This window comes from Dipodomys merriami, unplaced genomic scaffold (assembly GCF_024711535.1).
Source record: "Dipodomys merriami isolate MVZ:Mamm:240054 unplaced genomic scaffold, mDipMer1.0.p SCAF_530, whole genome shotgun sequence".
NCBI classification, from domain to species: domain Eukaryota; kingdom Metazoa; phylum Chordata; class Mammalia; order Rodentia; family Heteromyidae; genus Dipodomys; species Dipodomys merriami.
This window is the reverse complement of record NW_027206103.1, coordinates 399,617-424,165: the sequence shown is the minus strand read 5'-3', so window position 1 is coordinate 424,165 and position 24,549 is coordinate 399,617. Positions and strand designations below refer to the sequence as shown.

Genomic DNA, 24,549 nt, shown 5'->3' with positions numbered 1-24,549 from the left:
ATGCAAAGGGGATGCTCAAGGACTGGCGTATGCCCTGTTTACTCTGACAATATCCCCAACACACACACTGCTCCACGCATCTTCCTAGTCTCTTTAGGTCAAAATAGGAAAGAAGGAAAAGGAAAATATTCAAATGAAACTAGATACAATACTAGTGGGTATTTGAACAGCAGGTATGCCATTGAGATTTGTACACATTATCTTTTTCAGTCTTCTGACTACACAAGAATTTCCATTGGCCCTTAACTCTTGCAAACCAAGGGACTAGTATACTGATATATCTTCAAATAAGATTTGTGTAAAAATCAGTAAATGCCCATGTCAGTGATTTTCTTACTAACTGAATCAGAAGTAATATATCATACATAGCAATTTTATGACAGCGAGAGGAGTTATTAACTTCAGGTAGCCAAGAATATCTGTTGTCTGAATCAAAAGTCATCTTAGGACTAAGACCAATGTTTTAAGTGTGCTATGGGGGAAAAGTCATGAAATTCATGCTTGCAGAATTTTTGATAGGAATAGAGGGGTGCTTTTATCATTCTAGGAAGAAGCCTATTCTGAAAGAGGGAAATTCTCTGATAACTTCAGAAATTATTCTTTTATTAGCATTATTTTTGTAAGTATTATATTTTTATAAGTTTTCTTCACTTGGAAAAAAATTAAGTAGTCCTGAGGGAGAGTCAAAGAAAACAATGAGGCAGATGGGAAGAAACAGCCACGCAGTGGAGACAAGCCTCTGACGATGCTGGAGCAGACCCCTAGTGGGGAGAGACATTCCATTCTTGTGGGGTGAGGTGGAATGCAAACCACCCACATATCAGAACAGCTGAGACTCACCCAAGGGGGACATCAAAGGCAGACCCCAAAGTGTTACTGATCTCTGGGTTCCCTTCCTTCTCTTTTGTGTACTCTCCTCCTCCTTCTCCTTGCTTAGGAAACAGGTGGACACAACCTCATGTGGTATAAGATGGTCCTCCTAGCCAAGAGGCCCAGTCCAGGGCTTATACCAAGCTGCCAATAGCCAAGAGGTCATCTGTACTTTCCCTGAAACTTTACACCCGCTTTCAAGTAAAGCTTCTACTTTTCCTGCATCATAATTCTTTATTTGTTGGAGAAAAGAAAGGATCCAAGACTCCTAGACAGTATTAGTCCCTTTGGTACATTTTAATACATAATTTGATTTGTAGAGATTGGATTTATGTACAACTTTTCTAGTATACCTCTTTTGCATAAAGCAAAGTGAACCTGTGAGAAAAGCTCTGTCTTACTCAAATGTGGGGAGCAAATATGTGACAAGCAGCTCCACCTCCAGGGACATACCTGTCCAGTTTTACACAAGACTTGCAAATTAAACAAATAAGCATATTACAATTTTAAGTCTTCAGGAAATTTCAGAAGACTATGAGGAATTTTTTTGGGGGGGGAGAATGAAGGGAGGCTGGGGTTCCAACTCAGGGCCTTGAGCTTGGTAGGCAAGCACTCTACCACTTGAACAATATCCCCAGCTCTTTTCATTTTAGTTAGTTTTTTTTGCCAGTACTAAGGTTTGAGCTCAGGGCCTGGAAACTGTCCTTGAGCTTCTTTTGCTCAAGGCTAGCACTCTACCACTTGATCCACAGTGCCATTTTCAGCTTTTTCTGGTTATGTGGTACTGAGGGATCTAACCCAGGGCTTCATGCAAGCACTCTACCACAAAGCCACATTCCCCCATTTTATTTTTTTAAAGGGCTCTTCCATTTATGTTTCCTGTTACCTATTACTATGCTCTCCTTTTTATTAAGTTCAGCTGAAGTCTCACTACCTTTTTGCCCAGTCTGGCCTTGAGTCATGATCCTTCTGATCTCAGCCTACTTCATAACTAAGATTAAAGGCATGACTCACCACATCAAGCCAAGACTATAAGTTTTTATTGAAGGCTTCTGAGCATTCAGAAGCCTTATATTAAAAGGGATAGTGTTGACATCATTAGATTCAGCCCCATATATATGTAGAAAGCTCTCTGTTTATGTCTGCCACTATGTTCTGCATAGTAGATATGAGACCCATAACAAACCACCCACTATCCCTGCAGTTCACTATGAGGCTGCTAAGACAGCCAACCACAATTGTTTGTAATATACTGTGCTATGTTCTAGTGGCATGAATGATACTCTGATAACAATGGGTAAAAAGTGAGGAATCTGGAAGGGGCATGGGTGCAGAAAGGGAAGTAGCTCATCAGCAAAGGTGACATCTAAACTGAGATTAGACTCGACAGACAAGAGGATTTTAGGCCAGGAAAGCAAATCAAGGTACACAAGTCAACTTTATCAAATTAGACTTCTAAAAGTGCTTTACTTTTCTTTAAAAAATGTTTGTGTGGAATATTTAACAAAATCTCAGTCTAGATGATTTCTTTCTGACAATGCATTCTTCTAAGAATCCCGATGGTTAGGAAGGAACATGGAATAAGAAGGAAAGGACTGCCAGTGCCTTTTTAGTCACAGAGAGTGAGATTCTGCAAAGGCTGAAATCAAAGGTGCAGCAGCCTGTGGCATGTCAGTGAGGAGTTATTATCAGTGCATTCCAAGAAGCAAAATGTTTTCAGGAGGCTGAGGATCAAAATTTGAAGCCAGTCTGGGCAAGAAAGTCTGTGAGACTCTTAACCACCCAAAATCTGCAAGTGGAGCTGTGGCTCAAGTGTTAAGAGTACCAACCTTGAGCAAAAGAGCTAAGAGACAGTCTCAGACCCTTAACATGAGTCAAACCCTAGTACCACACTGGCATAAAAGAAGGAGGAGGAGGAGGAAGAGGTAAAGGAGGGAGAAGAGCAACAACATACCGAAATACTGAAAACTTATCTTTTATCAGTGTGCTTAAGACTCAGGTACATAGTCTTTTTTTAAGAAAGACAATACAAGTTACATGATCTTTTAAAGAAAGAGTATCTGTTTCCTTTCTTTTCTTAAGTCCATAAATGTGATCAACTATGGTTTCTGCTCTGTACTGGGAACTGTCAGCCATTTAATGACACTAACATGGCCAGTGAGATGAATGCTAGCTACACACTCCATTTGTAGTATGTTCTTTTCTGCCACCAAGGAGGCCAGATCTCCTGTGTGGCCCATGTTTTCTGTGGGGTTCTAGGTAAAGGTTGTGGGTGATTAATGAGTCCCCAGGACTCCAGTGCACCAGTGAAGATATCTGCTGTACAGATGCAGAGAACAAGAAGAGAACAGTCAGGATCTTCATCGTAATTCTTAGACATGAACTATACTAGCATCAAAACGCCAGGGAAAGTTAAGTTACCTAGAAACTGGGACTTGGCCTTTTCAGAGCTAATCAAATGAAATTAATTCATTCATGTGAGTATTGTAACAAATGTTTATGTTCCTAAGAGAGATCGATTGTGCTCATTGTTTACTTTTCTTCAATCATTACATAAAGAGCACCAGGTCATAGGACGGATGTATTTAGGAGGAATTACTGTACTAATAGTACTCCTGTACTATTCACCATATAAAAAGAAGATGGCTCTTTTGTCCTATTACCTGTTCCTCTTCGCAGGGCAAAAGGCCCTGGCCCTGAGGCAGGGAACAGGCATGGCTCCAGCTCAGAAAATTTGGGCCTTGGCTTCCAGCTCGAGGTCTGCTGCTAACTCACTGCCCAAACTTGGGATGGTCACAGTGTTTCAAGTCAGGAGGAAAAATGAACAATTCAGCTCCACGCTGTTCATGTCTGTTTCCTGATGAGAGATTCTCTGATTCTATAGAACAAGACTACATTCTAAGGAATGTTTTCTTCCTGGACTGTATATAGAATATTTAAAAATTTTAGAACTACTGTCATAACAACAATGCCCCATCTAGTGTCAAAAGAGGGAACATGGTCCTGAAGTGCAGATTAAGGAGTGATGTACTAGCTGCTTCTTGCTTTGGGGCTCTGAATGGTAGGTGGCATAAATATGACATCACTTTGACCCAATTTAGAGAAATAGGACTGTTTTGTATGTGCCCATCCTGGGACCTATACTTAGGAAGTGGAGTCAGACCACCACTTCCAGCTTTTTATTTTTTGGGGTGGGGGTTGCTGAATTAGAGATAAGAGCCTCACAGATTTCCTGACCAGGCTGGCTTTGAACAGTAAATTCTCAGATCTCAGCCTCCTGAATAGTTAGGATTATAGGTATGAGCCACTGGCACCTGATGAAACAGGACATTTTTAGAAGACCATGTTTTACAACTTTTATCTACATCATGTCCAACACCAGCAAAACAGGACTTTTATTCAAGGATCCATGGGCTAATCTGGCCCAGAAGTTTTACCTGAAGCTCTGGTGACAAATACACAGAGCCTCCTGGGTGGGGCTGAGGGAGGGAGGGAGATGACTAGGACAAGGAAGGGTTTGCAGCAGCACTGTGTGGGTGTCAGATTACAACAAACTCTGGGGGATCACCACAGCCAAATTCTGATGTCTCACTGAGATTTTCAGACATGAACTTGGGAGTTCGGCGGCAGGGTTTTAGTCACTTCACACTCCTCTTTCCAGCTCTTTCTTTCCTAAGCCTCCCACCCAAAAGATACCATGCATACATGTTGAGAACTTTCCAGGTCCCATACTAGGCTGGCCTCTTCTTGCTTATTGCCATCCCTGAAGGACAGAACCCAAGGGAAGAAGCAGATGTAAATTCTAGGGCATCACAGATCCCATAGAAACAAAGGATCAATCTGCCTCTGTGGCTGTGCCATGCTTTTTCTTTCCTTTTCATTAAGTGCCAGGGAAATTTAATTAAAAATTTTTATACTGCCATATAAAATTCACCTCACTTTAGGACCTGCCTCCCTCCCAGAACCCAGTGAATGTCTGTGGAGCATTACTCTATGCCAGACAATGTCTTAATGATGTTGTGGTTGAAAGCACAAAATGAATCCACACTCAAACTTTCTTCAGCTGACTCACAGCCAGTGGCTTAAGATTACCAGAAGTATATTGTACTATTTAGGATCTGAGTTCTCAGTTGACTAGGGATTGTCTCTTTTCTCTCCTGCAACTTGCGTCTCCTGGTGGGTAAGCCTATCTTGCTCATTGTTTTGGGAGTGCTTACAAGCTGTCTGTCCTCACAATTCATCTGTTTGTTAACCTGTGCTGGCCTTCCATGACCGCTATCACTAGTCCTCTGCTACTCAATTCCTTGGAATTTTACCACACACTAGCCTCACCCACTTTAGCCCACCCACCAGCCTAACACTTGCCATGTTAATTTGCTCCTGGAAATCACATCTGATTCTTACATATTTCCCTAAGTTCCTGCATCCAACTGCCTCATATTCCTGCTCCACATTCTTCAACTACCAGTTACAAGGGTGGTCTCTGCTCAGTTTCCCAATCAATCCTCAATCTCAATCTAGATCTGGCATGCAATCTGATCTTGAATAAAAGATCCATTAAGTATCTCTTTTTTTTTATTGTGAAAATACCATACAGAGGGGTTACAATTATGTGGGCAAGGCAATGAGTACATTTCTTATCAGGCATTGTTGCATCCTCCTTTGTTTCCCATCCCTTCCCATCTCCTCCGTCTACCACCCCCCCCCCAAAGTAAGTATGTCTTAAATAGCATATTCAAATGCCTAGGGTTATAATTGGGTAATATAAAGATACCTCAGGATTGAGAAACTTGCCTGGTATAAACAAAACAATGAGAATGGTTGAGCCCCTACATCTATACATGCCAGTATTTCTAAGGACTTAGAATGAGGGAAGCTGTCCCAGGGCTCTGGATTATGACTGGTATAGAGGCATCCTTTAGGACAGTCTATTCCCTGACATATCTTCCCATCTACCACAACTCCTTTTTAATTGTCTTTATGCTAGGATCCTTTGAAATCCTGAATTTGGTGAGGGTACAGGAGATCCTGGAGACAGCTACTCTTTCACATACAAAAGCAGAAATCTGTGTCTGGTAAGCAACCCTCCACACCATATCTGATATACATTTGAACATGAAAACATCTAGTAACAGGCCCTGTTGTGGAACACATCCCAGATGCCATCACAGCTGGATGAAAATAGACTAAGCATGTAATGCTCTTTGTTAGTAAAATAAGGCTAGTTGTTTAGAATATTGATTTATTTTAATAATGAAAACTGTCAGAAATGGAGGAAACACTAGGTTCAGTTAAGAGTGGATGCGTTACTTTTATGCAAAATATAAAGGATTCCTCTTTAAAATAGTCTCAGAAATCATTGCTTTTAATTGAGTTAAAATCATATATAGATATAGAAATGCTTAGTTCCGCTATGGCTGGGATAGTAGCCATCCTCAGAGATAAATTTTCACAATGGATGTTTCAATTAAGACAGTAATATTTATTGAAAGGTAAGCCATAAAAGTATAGCCTCGTGGAGCATTATTGAACAAATGTAATTTATGCTGCAGTTGGTGTACTGCGTTTTAGCACTGCTTTGATTTTATCAGCATTTGTCAATTAATCAACGTGAACCTTGTAAAACATGTTCTCTTATTAGTTGGAACAGGCAATTGTTTGCAGTCTTTGAGTGAAAGGTCGTTTAATAATTTGCTAATTGTGTAAAGTCAGACTTACATTTTTTAAAAGGTAAACTTATTGCTACTATACCTACACAGGATTCAGTTTATACCCAACATAGCCAATTTAAATATGGTTAAAATTTCTTCATTTCTTTCCTCTTTTTTCCCTTATTTTCTAATTTCTTATTTTTCTCTCCTCTTTTTCCTTTCCCCCTTTCCTTTCCCTTCTCTTTTATTCTAAACAGTTAAGAAAGACCAAGACATGCATTAATATAACTCAGTATTTGAAATTTTAAAAGCCTTGTAAGTTGTCATCTTTGCCAGTGCAGAGTTATGAGCCCTGTGGCTATGACTATAAACAAATGGATCTAGTTTCATTGGCAGAAAGCTGAGAAAAAAGTAAAAAGCAAAAGAGGGAAGAAATAAAGCAGTCCATAACACACATCGCAATATCCACTTCTGTGTCTTTGCCTCATTCATCCTTCAGTACTGTGGAGGAGGTTTCAGCTCTACTTTTGAAAGCTGGTTCCTTCTCAGTTCAGTGAGTGAGAAAAAACAAAACTGAATTAAGCCCCCTTTTTGGGTAATCCATGTACCAACTCACTTGTCAACTCTCCTGACAACCAAAAAACAAATGTTTTTAACTCAGAGCCACATCACCACCAGCAAACATTCTACAGCCATCTGAAGGACAAGACCAAGTTTCAAATGGGCAACATACCTTGGAGAGCAGTTTCTACAATGGTATCTGCAGGGCTGAATCGAGAAATCCACACCATCTTAGAAATGTAAGTGGACACCAAGACAATATAGACTGCCTTAAGGCAGTTATTAGATAAAGAATTTTTTACAGAGTTTACTGAGGTGTTTGTTGAATGGTAATGGGGCTTGTTGGATCTAAACTCAGTGAACTGCTTTGCTAAGAACTAGCTCCTTATATAAGATTTAGGAGGCTCAGGTTGCTCTTTGCCTGTTGAAACTGGCTCCTCTGTCTGGTCCATTCCATTCCCTCTCAGTTCCAAATAAGCCACCATTTCAGGCACATTTCCCTAAATAGATGCAAACTCTCTTTTCCAGTGCCAGACTCCCTTGGGCAAATAAGGTTTCTTAGAAAGGGTCAAGGAGCGATTAAACAAAATATCCACCAAAAAGGAGTCTGGGGTTTCAGATGACTTTGTCACTTATACAGACTACCAGTCAAATTTTTGACACTGATTGGGCAATAATGTTGGATCCAATGGGTCCAGGATGAGGACTACATCTGATTATCGGCAGCCTATGACTATTTATGGTCATTAAAAAAGTGGTGGTTTTTAGTGTAATTAAGCCAATAATCAGAGAATAATAAATGGCACTTTTTCTTTTGAAATGTTTTATTTCCAAAGCTGCTAAGCCAACTTTAATTTCTTAGTAAAATTTTAAAAAGAACTTTTCCCAGAGAAAAATAACCCACCCAGCACACATGGACTACTTGTGAAATAGGTACTCATTATTTTTACTTTGAGTCACAGGGAGAAAGTCTACTTTACATTCTTTTAACATTTGCTTGTATTAATCTCAGCTTTAGAAATAAGTTCACTTCCAGATTCTCCCTAACAGTGAAGAGATAAGAGTTTTGTAAAAGCAAATGTGGGAAGGGAAGCTGCTTGGTAACTTCACAGCCACTCCCTGGCAAGGATAATTTCTATCAGAAACATATATACCATATTAAGAAGCTACAGAGGAATAAAGGAATGCATAGGGATGACAGGCTTTCATTGATTTCTTGACAACTTAGAATACTATAAATAAGTTTGTGTGTTGCCATTCAAATGGCTCCATTTTCTTGGAGGTCTTAATTATTTGTGATAGCACCTTCTGAAGTGCTCAAAGCTGGTGCTTAAAAGGGTTATTATTGGCATTAAACATAGTTATACTACAGTAAGCAGATTTACAGCCTGATATGTGTTTACACTTGATTATTTCTTTTTAAGAGTATGACTAGGCTGATGATGTAACTTAGTATTCTCATAGTGTTTCAGCCTGCAAGTTGTACTTTACCAGAACATCTGGCCACCTTCACAGTACTCTAAATGAACCAAAAAATTGTAAAGTAAACTGGAGCTGGAGTAGAATGAAAGTGAGAATTCAACTGAGAAGTCTATAAACAGGCAAAAATATAGCTGGACAGAAATGGATGGAGGACCTATCAAGTGACATGTTAGATCTAAATTATAAACATATATAAGGTCATGTACATATATACACAACAAATTGACTGAAGTATGGTTTATTCAGGAGAGAATTCCAAAAGTGTAACTCCTTTGAATAACTAACATTTTAATAAAATGAATACCAGGAAGCTAAAATATGTTTGGATGAAGCAGGTGGAGAGGTAAAAAGGAGGGAGGACAAAGGAATGTAGAGAGTTAATGGTGGATAAAAACCATCATTATATTCAATGTACACATGTGAAAATAGAGCCATATAACTTAGAGATATGAGTGAGATTGAAGATGATCAGGGAGAATGAAGGAATGAGTGATATTGATCAAGATGCATTGTACCTATTTACTGATTTGTTCAAATGAAAACCTCTTTGTACAACTACATAAAGAGAGCAAAAAGTACTTAGAAAATAAAATTAAAATGTAGCTAAAATTTTGGTTTTCTTCTATGGTGACACCAACAGATCAGGAGATGACAGGCATGGGCAGGGTAGTTTGTTATTTACTGTCCCAAGAGGAAGAAACCCTTCATACCACGCATGGGGAGACACTCATGGTCAGGAGGCAGAAGGAGGAGGAAATGTGGACACGGGACACCTTGAGAGTGGTTTCTCTGGGTTAAATACTTTCACCAGGTGCTGCGATTAGGAATTGCACCTTGTGGTCCAGTAACTGTAATATTTTGTGGTAGGGAGATATTCTGGCTGAAGGAAGCTGGCAAAAAGAGATAGGTGGTTTAGGGCCAAGGAGTCCAGACATGAACTCAAAGGCTGATTGTTTCATCTCTCTAATAACCAGCTATTCCTGAGAGGGTCAAATCTTGAAGACCCTCAGGATGCTAAAACACTATAAAATATAGAAAATTCGAGAAAGGAAAGCATGGTTTATACAAGCTTATGTGAAACACCACAGGTTAAAACAACTTTCTTGTCAGAGAAATCACAGTCTGTGAGACTGTGATTCTAATCAACTACCTGGTGATATAGGCACCATACTCAGAATAGGTAAGATAACAAATAAAACCAAGTTACATTCATCTATTGAGGGGCATCTGGGTTGGTTCCATATCTTAACTATGGTAAATAATGCTGCGATAAACATAGTTGTGCTGGTAGCTTTAGTATGGCCTTGTTTGTGATTGGGTAAATGCCTATAAGTGGGATTGCTGGGTCATAGGAGAGCTCTATGTGGAGTCTTTGGAGGAACCTCCATACTGCTTTCCAAAATGGTTGAACCAAGAGGAAGTAGAGCTGTAGCTCAAGTAGTAGAGCACCATCCTTAAGCTAAAGAAGATAAGGGACAATCTAGCATAAATAGCACTGAGAGTCTATTCTCTGGGTCACTTTACACATGAGAGGCCATGTTGTCAGGCCCTGTCTTGAATAAGCGTTCACATCTAAGCTTGATTTCTTTGCTTGAGACTTTATCCCTATTTTATAAATAAGGTAAAACAGAAATGTGTCTGGCCTTGAAAAGCCATTTCCTCCTATGACCATGTTAGTGCAGATGGCATGGCCCTGATGGGAAACAGTCCCTGCTGGTGAAGGATTCATAAACTATTAAGTCACGGACCAAAATAGTGGCCCATTTACAACTTGACTTCTGGAAAAGAAGAGAAATTAAGACTGGTGTTCATTACCTCAGGTGCAGAAATAAATGGTGCTGCTTAACTAACTGATTGAGGTGATTGAAGTCATTCACAAAAACTTTTTGAAGGGAATCTCTATCAACTTACATTATTTTAAGAAATGACATATGTGCAACAAAAAGTACACAAAGTACTCCTCTGAGAGGCCCCCAGTCATGGAGTTCCATGGCTCAGAGAACACCACCTTAGATTTGTATTTGTAGTCCCTTCCAGAATTTTTCTAAGCAAATAAACTTTTTCTTGTGCAAATTAATTCAGTACTCATCTCAAGGAACTGGGGGTAAAGCAGTAAATAAAAAAGACAAAAATCCCTCATATACCTTACCTGCAAGGTACAGTGGTCACAAGCAAAAAAGAGCATTATTTATTAATCAGATAGGAATAATATTCATAAGGTAAGGCCAGATGAGCAGGGCTTTTCTTTGTGATTATAAATGTCATTGTTATGGGACACTAGTGGCTCATGCCTGCAATGCCAGCTACTCAGGAGACTGAGATTTGGGGCTCTAGGTTCAAAACCAACCCAGACAGATAAGTCCAAATGACTCTTCTCTCCAATGAACTCATAAGTATTCAGAAGAGGCTCAGTTTTGGATGAAAAAATGTCAAGCAAGAGCACAAGAACCAGGGTTCAAGCCCTAGGACTAGTATAAAAATAAAACCATAGGTTTAGTTGTTAAGTAAGTCATCAGTGAAAAGGCGGTAGTCAAGTAAAGGCCAGAAAGAGAAATTCTATCCCACACTTCCTTTGTCCTTTAGCAATGTGTGCTATAGCCATCATTGTGTTAGAACTTACAGATCTATCCTATTCTTTTAAAAGATTCCAGGGTATTCTATGCTGTATGCATATTCCTTCATAGTATTAGCATTTTGTGAAATTTTGTAACAGATGTTAGTAATCCTGTTATATAATTTCTTAGATGATCATTTGTGTGGTTATGAAAAGATCTGGGATTCATAGGATACAATTTGACTGAATAGAAAGGGACTTAAAGTGGGTGTGAGAAGCTATGGATCCAAGACCTCACTGGGCCCATCTAAGTGACCTTCCCATCTAAGTGACCTTGCTCTAGCATTGAGAATGTGTGGGCTTCCTTCCTATATTCATGTTCCTGCCTCAGGAGGGCTTTCCTGTATCCTACCACATCTCAGACGGTGGTGTCCACCAACTAGGTCCAAGGTAATATCTAGGGGCCCCTCCACAGAGGTACAAGGGGATATCTTGCCTGTCACATTTTCCTCTGTGAGGGCAACCCTTTCAAAAATGTAAACTTTCCAGATGGCAGGTTTTCCGTATTCCCCACAAAGAAAGCCTAAGCAAAAACTTGAGGGGATAGCTTATCCTCTAGGCTCTTTCCTTAGATGGAAAATAAACACACTTACTTAAAACAAGACAAAGGAATCTTTAGTTTCTAATAATATTTATTTATGCAGATGCAAATGTTTAGCACTGGGCCATATGACTGAACAGATTTCACATTTAATGGAAGATTGGTTTATTCATTTAATTAATATCTAAGGCAGTACCTGGAATCAGTACTCTGCCAGGCACTGAAGGAGAAAGAAGTATCAGTGTAACACAGTGCCTGCCCTTGTTGCCCAATTTTGCATGAAGAAAGGACAAGGGGAAAAACAATCATGATTCAAAGCAGTGTGAGCTAACAAGTGCCAAAGGGAATACGAGGCATTAACAGAACAGGGACATGATTATTTGGAGGTCCATCATGTTTTTCAGAGAGTCTGAGCTCAGATGTAAGCTGGTGTTAAAGAGAGACTTTGGGAAGGGACAGGCGTGCAAGTATATGTTTGTGTTCTGCGTAAGTGGAACATAAGCAATGGTGCATTATATGAAAAGGCCAGATGATGGAAAATATAGCAGAATAGTTCCATATAGGTTAAATATAGAATGTGAGGAGTGCATGTAAATGACAAAAAAATCATTGGAGTTAAGACTTGTGGAGGATCCTAGATTCCTGTGTTGTTATTAAACATACAACAGATAAATTCTGAAAGATACTAAGAAAATACATTAATTTTTAAATACTTTTTTTGCCGATCCTGGGACTTGAGCTTTTCTACTCATGGCTAGTACTCTTAACTACCTGAGACACAGCTCTACTTCCAGGTTTTTGGTGATTAGCTGGAGATAAGAGTCTCATGAACTTTCCTGCCCAGGCCTGGCTTCCAACATCTACCCTCAGATCTCAGCCTTCTAAGTAGCAGGAATTGCAAGGTATGAGCTAACTTCTGTTTTTATGTGTGAGGGAGTATACACTTTAGTTTTATAACTGCTATTTCAGGTTCCACTAATTTTTTAATACCAACTTAATAGTGATCATAGTATTTTATGCCCATAGTTTCAGCATAAGACTTCTAAGCAAATAGGCCAATAAACTCCTCCCTATCACTCCCCATCCTGTGCCTCAGTGGAAGTGACATTTTTTTCTTTTTCTTTTTTCTTGTTTGCTTTTATTATAAAAGATATGTATTGGCCAAAGAATAACCTCTGACACAGGCAAGACTTCTGATCCAGAAAGGTTGTTCTTAATTTAATTAATCGATGGTTTAGCACAATGCAGGAAAACTCCCTGTCCAGTTACCAGCTCTCCCAGTGTTTAAGGAAGCTAGATCCATCAAAAGAGAAGAGAATATATTCAACACTTATATTTGCTTCTCTATATTTAAGTATTGTCAAGATGGTGATAATTTCTTAGAGGCTGCAAAAGTCATAAGCAAAATGTAGTGCTTCTATATCATCTAGAAATCTTTGTTCCCCCATTTTACCAGTAGGTTCAAGACCAATTTGTGATTCAATTCTTATTCTGCATTTACATTACTGTGGACAAATAATCTCATTCACTATTGAGCCAACTAATTTAAGAGAAAGAACACTTTTGATCTTGCTCAACCTCTTGTTTTTCCTATCATTGTCTTTTATCCTTTTATTTCTTACTGCTTTTACTAATTTATTCTGGACTTTCCAAATGAACTGTAAAACACTTATTAAGATCTTAAAAAAAAAAAAAGGAGTTCATCTCAACCAGTTCATCTGTCAGACCTATTTTCCCTTAAAGAGACTCAATCTGATCTGCTTGATATATTAGTTTCCCAGGATGCTCCTCACCTGATATCTTGTAGCAGTTTCTTTCCTCCTCCTCCCCCCCCTCCTCCCCCCTTACTCCTCTTCCCCGCCCCCCCCACCCAAATTGGCAAAATCTCTGCTTCTTTCTTATTGGGTACTCTATTTCCTGGTTCCTCTTTCTTGATCTATATCCTTATTTCTGTATTGCATTTTCTCTAGTAATTTCCTGAGGAATGGTATGTGTGAGTTACATTTGCTAAGACTTTATGTGTCTATAAATATGTTAAGTCACTTCTTTGCTAGTCCAGCTTGTATTTGAACTCTAAGGAAGATGTAATTTTTCTCTTAAAAATATTTAGACAGTACCTCCTTGCCATGCCGACTCCAGTGGAGTCTGCTTAGCATGGGAAACCATCTATCAGACCAAGATAGGGACTTCAGAGACCTATCTCTGAGTTTTGGGACTTCACCGAAGTCTACCTCAGAGAATGGGGCTTTACAGAAACCTATCTCCAAGTTTTGGGACTTCATCGAAGTCTACCTCAGAGAATAGGGCTTCTAAGAGGCCTACTCCTGGAAAAAGGCTGGCAAGCCCCTGGGAAAGATGTGTTTCTGCCTTTCTTTTCCTCACTGTATAAGAGTGCCTATTAATCTTTTACTGTTTCTGCTGCTCATTGTGCTTACTCATTGTCAACATTCCCTTATTCAAAGCTCTTTCTTAAGAGTGTTGATGACTCCAATATCTGATGAGTGTCTTAAAAATATGACTAACTCACCAGAGTTAAGTGCTACCCTGAAACCCCTCTTATGGAGGCTAGTAGACAAGTTATAAGTAAATATAAAAGTATTGGGGGTTTCACAAAGTCACTCCAGCAGAAGGAATTGTAAGAGATTTACAAGAAGCTGTAGGCGCGGCTAGAACAGAAAGAATGTATGGCAATTGCGGAGATAACTACTTAGAAGAAAGAACTTCCTGGTACTCTCATTTACTAAGAGACTTGCTAGATCTAGGCCTCCATGACCTTACTATTAAAGAAGAAACAGGAAAAATCTTATGGGGTAATTAAGGCCTCTATAGAAATAAGGTAATGGTTAGATGGTGACAAATGCCGAAACCCATTATATTTCTTAGAGATAAAGCTGGAAACAAGTGCCTTTCAGGCGACCAGCTGGTGACCACCCAAGAATGAAGCCCTGCAGCAAGATTGTGTAAACTTTTGCCCTTTCAGGGGACCAGCTGGTGACCATCCAAGAATGAAGCCCTGTAGCAAGATTGTGTAACCTTTTGCCCTTTTCTTATGAAGACTTCTGTTATAAAAGTTTGTTATCCTCTGCATTAAATCGCACTCAGCACTCAGCATCCACTCCTCTTGTGTGTGAGTTGTCTGTTTGCCATCTCCCCATCCTATTCCAGGTTCCTCCCTTAAAGGTGTCCTCCGTCGTCCCAAGAGAACCCGGTCCGCGGCACCTCCTTGCCACTGGCTACCAATATTACAACAGGGAAGTTACTCACCATTAATATTCCTGTTGGTTGACTTGTTTTATTTCTAAAAGGGTTTTTGGAGACTTCCTTGTTAATCCTATTGTTCTAAGAACTGAAATATGATGAAGTTCTTTTCTTACCCACCATTCTAGGTGCTTTCTGGAACCCCTGAAATCTAGAGACTGTTCTCTTGAAAGTTCTTCTTGAATTTATTTATTTATTTTTGTCTTTGCACTATTTGTCTCTCTATACTTTTTTCCCCTCTCTTTTCTCTTTCTGGAAAACTTTTAATAGAATAATGAACCTCAAGGATAGATCCACTACTTTTCTTACTCCTACCCCAGTGTGTTAGTCTATTTTCAAGAAAGTTCACTTAAATTTACCTTCTACATATCTGAGTTTTGTAAAAATATTATATATAAATATAAATAATTAAAAGATCTTATTTTGGATTGTTCATTTTCTGTTGAATTTTTTTATTTTGTGAAAATAATAGTGTCTCCCATCTTCTTCTCCTCTGAAGATGTTATAGGTTTTGAAAATCATCTCTTAACACCTGTATCTGTTGCTCTGTATTTTATGCTGGGGAGCTATCCTCAAATGCTAGTGACTCTTCACTCTTTATTCATATTAAAGACATTTATCCATTCTATCTATTTATCCATCTATAAAACATGAAAATACAAAGCTCATTTATATTTAGTGAATCCACTTTCCAAGGAAACTCTTGAGGGCACAGTGTGTTTATATGTGTTTATATCTTGGCAGGCATCTCTGCTGTGAGGTAGTAGGGTTGAGAATCTAGCCATTTTAGTGAGGAATGAAAATTCTCAATCCTTGCCTAGGAACCAGTCCCTGGTTGAGGCACTTTGGGGACTGTGCTTGGGAGCAGTGCAAGAGGGTCTCATCTGCTCACTCTGGAGCTTCCCTGGGCCTTGCTCTTTCCGTTTAGAGCATCTCTGATGGCTGCAGCACAAGTCTGAAGAAGGGAGGACAGGGAATTTACAGGGCAGTGTGAGGCAAGGAGTGGATCAGGGTCCAGCTACTCACATACCATGTTGCAACACTCACTACTACTAATGCCTTGGCTACTCATGATCCTTTTCCCATATCACTCCTCTTAAGTGTCACCAGAGGTTCTATAGCTTTTCAAGGCACACCTAAGCTTCTCTTCAATCATGTGCTATCCAACAACAAATTGGCTGACAAGTCTTATTCTGAAGCATATACTAGTTGTGTTATCCTACCTGCTTCATGTTTCTCTGCTTTATAATTTTTCTTAATTAATTTTCCATAATTTTACTAGATTTCTGGCACAGGAAAACATACAAAGCATATTTGGTCTAGGAACACCAGATGTTCTACGACTTCATCATTTTACTTTGCAGTTATATAATTATGAACATCCTGGTCTGGATTATCTAGAGAACTCTATATGTTACCTCACATCAGCCATTATCTCTCACATAGGACTACCAGGGAAGTATTGCCACTACCACTATAATTCGCAAGGGAGAATTATTTTTTGTTGGTTGTAGGGGCTGAATTCTGGGCCTGGGTGCTGTCCCTCAGCTCTTCAGCTCAAGGCTAGCACCCTACCACTCGAGCCACAGAGCCACTTCCAGTTTTTTTCTGCTCATGTGGTGCTGAGGAATTGAACACAGGGCTTCATGCGTGTGAGGCAAGCACTGTATCACTGAGCCAACTTCCCAGCCCATTAGGGAGAATTTTTAATTCTGTGATTTTCTAGGGAGCATCAACAAAAGTGAATTCTTCCATAGATTCACCTTTATAGCAACTTATCCCTCTTTTGGCTTCAGAAGTTTGTACAAATAATCACTTGGAGGTAGATGCACATCATTTCTCAAATCACAAGAAAGATTAGAGGAAGGAAGAGAAGAGTTGCTTCATTTCCGTGTGTAGGCATCAGAGCCCCGTTAATCCCTGGAAGAGCCCTAGAAGCCACCTGTCATCTATTGAATAGTGGAAGTGAAAGTGCTTACAGGTGATTAGGGAGAGGGATATGAAAATGGAAGAGAAGGAAGATAGGGCAGAATTAAAGTATTTCACGATGGATTAGTTTAGCCTTTTTTTAAAATCCAGTTTGCTTAACTGCAAAATTAGAACACTGATGGAGGTTCCTCCAAATATTTAAGAGTTCTAGGACTTGATAATTCAGAAATGTGTCCCCTTCCTCTCATATATTCTCCACTCTCATTCTTCATGTTCCACAGTACATACTAATATTTTCAAGTCTCCTGCGTGATTTTCTTTTATCTGATATTATATAATGTTATTTTACTACAGACATTACCCTCTCCCTTCTTTCCTCATTCAGGTAATACTTTCTAACGTATTATGGAAAAGACTGAATAAGTAGATCTACATGTTCCTATTCTGACATGTTACTGTGAGTTTTATAGTTTCAGCTAAGTGTTTTCCTTAAGAAAGAAAGAAAAACATAACAGTAAATTGTTTTATTGAGTGATGTATCCTCCTATCACAGCATATAAAGTGTAGAGTGGGAAAAAACCTATCACTACTTCAACAAAACTAGAAATTTCTAAATATAACAATATCTCTGCTCTGTATCTCTATGCATACCTAAGACATATGGATGCCCAACTATTGGCTGAATTGGTGCATAGTTGATTTGCTTTGCTTATGAAGATAGTCAGATTGCTGGGACACATCTGTCCATTTTGGCCATCAATGAATGAAATGAATCAGCCATGTAGTGATCAGACTGACTGCTCAGTGATTAATGTGACAAAAAGTGACAAAACTGTGGGGTGAGTTAATCCTTAGGCTTCAGGGCTGTTTGGTGACCATGAAATACAACTCAAATAGGTTTCTATGCTGAGTACTCAAGTTCTCTTATTATACACTAAACTATTAAAATTAGTTCTTTAGTGAAATATTTTCACTTTTGCTATATCAACTTACCAACATTTGCTATTAGGTCCAAGGAAGGACTGTGCTAAATGCTGCTCAGAATAGAAGGATGTGTAATAGAAATGAAGTTTCGAAGACTCCACCAGAGAAAAAGCTAGGATCCAGACACCAGCTGTCAGGAACCTCCTATGTAACCTCCAACCAGTCTTTGTTTTGTCTTACAAATAACTCTCCTCAAGACAATTATAGTTTTGCTCATTATACTTACACATTTAGGATTTTCCTAATGCCTCTTACATTTCAAAATCATTCTTAATTTATCTACACAGCAGAGAAAAAAGCAGAGATGTATTTTTGATGTTGCTTAATTGCATACCATAAATTTCCCTCTTTTACTTTAACTGCAAGAACTCTGAGAATCTGTTATGTTTTCTTTTATCTCAAGACTGTTAAGGTGTTAAATTTTTCTAATTATTTGTATCTTTTCACTTCAAATGTCTACCTAAAAGAACCTACCTTCCCTTTTTCTAAAAAGAAAAACGTATCAAGAACCACTCTGTAGTGTGCACACAAGTAAATGTGCTGGCAGCAGGGCAACCAAGGGTCCTGTTTTACCTAGTGCTGAAGAATGTCCCAAGAAGTGAAATTCCAGTTAGACCATTTCCTTACAAAGCAAAAAGTGGGTCCTCTCGAGTGGCAGAATGAAAGAAGGACTGGATGTGGCATGGACGCCACCATCAGAGTTGCAATTTCAATTCCCTCAGTAGAAGTACTCTGCTTTCATTGCTAAACAGCTGTAGAAAGCAATCAAACACCAGATGGATGGATGGATTTAATGACCTTTAAGTTTCCTTTATACCAAGAGATTTCCATTCTGGCTTCTTACTAGAATCATCTGGTTAGCTTTCTAAAAATGATGTGACTCTCTGATTTAATAGGCCTGAAGGCAAGTCCCCAACAACAACATAGATGTGCACCAGCTGAGGCTCACATAAGCTACTGAACCAACATCTTACATACACTGAGATTCAAACTACAGCTCTACAGAAGAGCAAACAAGCTAGACACATGACAAACAAAAATCCACTAGAACTTTAAACATATTGCATGCAAGTTTCTCCACATTTAAAATAAACAAGGCAACACAAACTATTTATATTTATTTGCATGGGTGAATACGTAAATGCTACATGTATTTCTCCTGTCATATTTTCATTCTTATTAGCCATCATCACCAGCTGTTGACATCATGTGTGTGTGCGCACACACATACACATGCACAATGCACATGCAAAGGGCCATAGACACATAATATTGATGACTTAAGGGGCTCTAAGGTAGAATATATGAATATTAATGGAATAGTCAAGGAAAATGACTGAAGCAGGAACTGAGGGATCAGGTGGCTATGTCTGAGAAGGCCAGAACTGGGAGGTAAGATATTAAAAGGGTCTAGAGGACTATGTAGTTTTCATTAGCTGGTCAACCAAGATGTTTCAAATAGAGAGAACAAAGTCACTTTAGGGTTGAGTAAGAAGCAATCACATTATCAAACATGCACATGAATACAAGTCACAATTCACATTCTGAGCAAAACAAACTATATCAAAGGATGCAAATAGCTGTGCACAAGGTTAACTATTCGGCAAAGGACAAATGGTCAACTCAATCACTGTTGGGTGATAACTACCAAAAACATTGAAAAGGAGGATTAGTCTGGCCAATGATACACAGGTGGTTCAGCACACATGTAATAACCAGGTACATTGTTCTACAGTGCAAAGAACAATCACTCAACGGCAATTTCACAGCCCCTTCCCTCTCATGAGGAGACCTGGTAGCCCACATGTAAGACAAATGCTCTGTAGATCTGAGCCAAATATCCAAGTTTCCTGCTTTATCTGTCCAATGATGTTTTAATGATGAAGAAATAGATTTAGAAAAAAATCATGCAAGAGGTACATGATATTTTAAATGTCATATGAGCAAGTCAATCATTAATTTTCAAATTACTTTTATAATGTGATGGCCTTTATCTGGATTTTGGAAGTAAAGCTCCACTGTTTTATTTGTCATTGCCTCCTAAAATAGTTAATTTTCATATTTTCCCAATACATGGTCTTCATGTAAGACATTAACTATTGCCAATGGATGATCTGGGCAAACATCAACTCAGGAACTCAGTTGGCAAAATCACCATTTAGAAGTAGGCACCACTGGTTATTTCACACATTATTAACTTATATTACAATTCAAATAAGCTTACAGCTGGCAAAAAATCTCTTCTGTAAAGTGATCTCAAACATAATAGGCTTAATCAGAGATAAATTAAATTAGGCAGCCATGCATACTATGGCATATTAATTCTGAGTAGTTATTAAATACATTTGGTCTTATCAGTAGCATGAACAACATTGTACACAAACAAATTCTTTAAGAGGCTAGCAAATAAAGTTAATGTTCGGAATGTTGTGTGCCTGGCATTTCCCCATGCCTTCTTAAAATGATAAATAATCTTTTCTGCTAATAATGATTCTAGATTAAGTCCCCATAAATGAGTCAACTTTACTCCCAGGCAATTAGGTAAAAAAACATCAGATAAAACTGCTATGTGTTTTTGATTTTTCCAATGTAAAAGTTTCTACTTTCTATGGCAATTTCAAAAAGAAGGTGTTAATGAGCAATGGCTGGAACAAATTTTTCCAAAACGTAAGTCATCAGATATTCATTATATAAAAAGAATAAAAGCATCTCATTCTCTGTTTTGGATGACCTATGTTGTCTTAGAATGCTCGAGGAAGGCAATTATTAAGTCTGAGTACTACTTTATAAATAAAACCATACCAATCTCTCTTTCCTTAAATGGCACTAATCCAAACCAAGTTAGTATTCAGAGTCCACATGCTAGCAAATGGTGTTTTTGTGAAGGAAAATGAAAAGATGCACCTAAGACTCATCTACCTTCTTCCCCATGCTCTCACATACTTGTTACTTTCCTGGATGCCCTTTTGCTACATTGTCTTGTTCTGTTATTAATCATCCAGCAGCCCTTTAATTTCTGTATGCACAAGCAATTCAAGTTACTAGGCCTGAACCCCACCTCTGCAAGTCTGAGAAACATGTTTGACATTCTTTGTGCTTTGCACATTTAAAACCCAATGTAAGGTGACAAGAACATTAAGCTGTCCAGTGAACAAAATGTGAACCTAATCACTATCTGTTCTTAGCCATGGGTACAATAATTGGCAAATTAAAATGACTGAGAATAGCTGGGCCACCTGCATCAGAAAGCATCATCTTGGAACAGCTAATGAAGATAAATGCCCGCAGCTAGCTTTACTGATAACTCCTTCAATAGCACAGGACCCAGTTCATTTACTGTAAAGTACAAACCATGCAGAACTTTTATTATTTTAGGAAAAAACCTAGCCACTTTCCAGATCTTCTATACACATCCTGATTGAACTGAAACTATTAATTCCTGAAAAGCCAAGACTTAATTTTTAAGCTGTTAAACTAAAACTCAACTAATTATTAGATCTGTTGTTTTGTGCAGATTCAAGTAAATTTAAATGCTACACATCCAATTCATCTATTATTGGACAATGACTGAAAATCTCCTATATGCTGGTACTTTTGCTGATACATGGCCAGTATTATGAATGAAATCTCTATAATAGGGAGTTAGAACAAAACTACAAGAAAGAAGAATTCATGATGCATACATACATACAACAAAGAACATTGTATAGGTTAGGCATGGCAGCACAATCTTATAATACTAGGACTTATGAGCCTAAGGCAGAAGAAGAAAGAATTCCAGGTCAGCCTAAGTGACAGAAAGACCCTGGCTCAAAAAAAAACCCACCAAAAACAATAAATAACAACCAAAAAAAAAACCTACTGGGAAAATGATTTCATGATGTGCCTCTTCCATGAGAGCCTTTCAAGAGAAGGTTAATTCAAGCTGAATTCTAAGATTATTTCTGAAGAGATTTTTGAGGGTACATAAGTTTGAGAATGATCATCCCTGCTGAAAGAAAAGCATGTTCAAAATCAACAAGAAGTTCATAGCTGGCTTGAAGCACTGAAGTAGCCTTCAGGGTATATAAAGAAAATAAATACAGAGAATAAGAGTTCACCAAACAATGATGATAAAAGACAAGAAAGAGGGAGAATATGACAGTTCTGGAAGCCATGTCAAAAATTATGGATTTAACCTATAAGGTGTTAATTTCCATAACACACATCAAGAGAAGCCTGGGCTCTCAGCAGGGAGGAAAAGTGATAAATGAGAGAGCAGAGCAGTCAGTGTGTAGGTACTACACTGACCACAGCACATTTGCTAACATCTGTTTTATAGATCAAGGCTTCATTTTATTATTGTTTCTATATGGATAACTTTATATTTTGGAATAATTTTAGATTTTCAGAAAAGTTGTAAAGCCAATACAGAGAATTCCTGAATACACCTCCTACATTTCCCCTCAGATTAACATCTTCCATTACTATAACAAGATTGTCCCAACTTAGAAAATAACACTGGATCCATGAATGGGTGGAGCAAATGATAGAAGAATGCATCATGATAAAATTGAGTATTCACTGTGTAAGTTTCTTTCCATTCTTCCCCATGGTTAAAGATGTTCATACTACAGTGCCAAAAAAATTAATAAAAAGGGGCTGGAAGGGTGGCTCAGTGGTAGAGTGCTTGCCTTACATGCCTGAGGCCCTGGGTTTGATTCCTTAGCACCACATCAGCAAAAAGAAAAAAGCCAGAAGTGGTGCTGTGGTTCAAGTGGTAGAGTGCTAGCCTTGAGCTGAAGAGCTGAGGGATAGTGCCCAGGCCCAGAGTTCAGGCCATAGGACCGGACCCCCCAAAAAAATTAATAAAAAAAGTCTTAAGAGCTGACTCTTTCACAATAAAAGAGGAAAGAAAGAAAAGAGAAAGCATACACAAACTTGTAGCAATTTCTTAATAGTCCAAGACTATATGTCCTCATTCATAAACTATAAGTAAAAAGTATCTACTATTTAGAAATTGTAATTATTAAAGGATTATAACAGTTAATATGTGAACAGAGATGTGTCCAGAATAAATAGCACTATGTTAATGTTTTAGTTACTGTTTTAAGAAGCAGGTTGTCTATGGGCATAAAAGCCCCACAAAAATGAAACTTCCAGAAAGAGGAAAACAATGTGAATGGATAAAATCAGATCTGCCAATTTTTTCCCGCATGTCAATGCCATTTTACTAGGATCCCTAAATACATACATATATATATATATATATATATATATATAAATATATATATATATCGTGAAACATATTTTTAGATATACTACTTCCTTGACTTTCATTCCAGGAAAATGCTAAAATACAGCATGGAGCATGCAGAGCCCAGAAAAGAAAGTCTGTCCAATGCCACAGCATTCAGCAGAGGTGGATCTTGGAGACAAAACAGGAAAGGAGAAGGAGGAGGGGAGTACTTAGCTGGTACTTTGCCCATACACAATAGGGGATTTTTTGAAATTCACATGGAGGCAACTTTAATTTTCTTACGGATTTCGTCAGTAATGCTTTAAATCACAGCCTATGACGAACCAACTTGTACATGTGCCTTCTAGAACTTCAGCATAATGAGGCTGTACAAAGTAAATAAATATTCCCCAAGTTCAGCATAGACACAAGTTAATACTGCTTATCTCGTCACCACCCTTCCCAATAGTCATTTCCAAACTATAATTTAAACATCTTCAATTAATAGACATAGCAACAGACTATTTTCACAAATGACAGAAATTTCAGACAGAAAAAAATAACATTTCCTACATGGTTTATGTCTCATATTATTAAGATAAAAATAGTAAGTACATACTGGTTTTGCTAAGTTATGTTTTCTATAAGATTTACAAGTTTTTAAATACAAGTGGAATTTCTTGACATTATATCTATTGCTTTCAACTTAATGTGTTTGATGAGAAAATTGAGCTTCAAAATACTGAAAAGTAATTATTTCATCCCTTAACTTGTTCTGTCTGTCCATCTGTCTATACCTGCCTATAGATTGTGACAGTACTGGGGCTTGGCCTCAGGCCTGGTACTGTTCCCTATAGCTCAAGGCTGGCACTCTACCTCTTGAGCCACAGCTTCTATTCTTTTTTTGGTGGTTAATTGGAGGTAAGAGTCTCATGACCTTCCTGCTGGGGCTAGCTTTAAACCAGGATCTATATATCTCAGCCTCCAGAATAGCTAGAATTGCTGGCATGAGCCACCAGCACTTAAGTGTTAGAAATATAGATTTTTTTTGCATAAAGATGATAAATAAAACTTCTAAAATACAAACAAGAAATCCATTCTATTCCCCTAGCTCATCTTAATTTAATTTAATTTAATTTTTATTTAATTATGCTGTAAGTTAAATTTTAGGATGGGATTTCTAACAGTGACTGCATTATTCAGAGAAAAAAGTATTTGTGTGTGAAAAAATAAAATAAATAGAAACAGTCTCAGAAAAATTATCTGGAAAATTTTTGCTTATAACATTTATTCAAGTGTTGTCCATATTTTAGCAAAGAATCTGGAGAAAAGACTCATGAAAGTATGTAGTTCTTTGTCTATGTAGAAAGGGATTCCTCTCTCCTACCTCCAGCCATACTTCTTGGCTATCAATAGAAGCTAGAGATAAAAATTAAAGAAA

At 38.2% G+C, this 24,549-nt stretch overlaps 1 protein-coding gene and 1 long non-coding RNA gene across 11 annotated transcripts in view; one reads left to right on the top strand and one right to left on the bottom strand.

Annotated features, from left to right (window-relative positions):
* The window catches only part of LOC138811488 (ecto-NOX disulfide-thiol exchanger 1), a 542,054-nt gene that overhangs the window by 236,371 nt on the left and 281,134 nt on the right, over window positions 1-24,549 (bottom strand). The gene's annotated exons all lie outside the window — the stretch shown is intronic.
* Window positions 3,848-24,549, top strand: part of LOC138811491 (uncharacterized) — a 51,165-nt gene continuing 30,463 nt past the window's right edge. Inside the window, exons 1-3 of the long non-coding RNA XR_011367418.1 lie at window positions 3,848-3,931; window positions 5,858-5,945; window positions 7,183-7,321. This is a non-coding gene — a long non-coding RNA (uncharacterized lncRNA). The remainder of the gene's footprint in view (window positions 3,932-5,857; window positions 5,946-7,182; window positions 7,322-24,549) is intronic.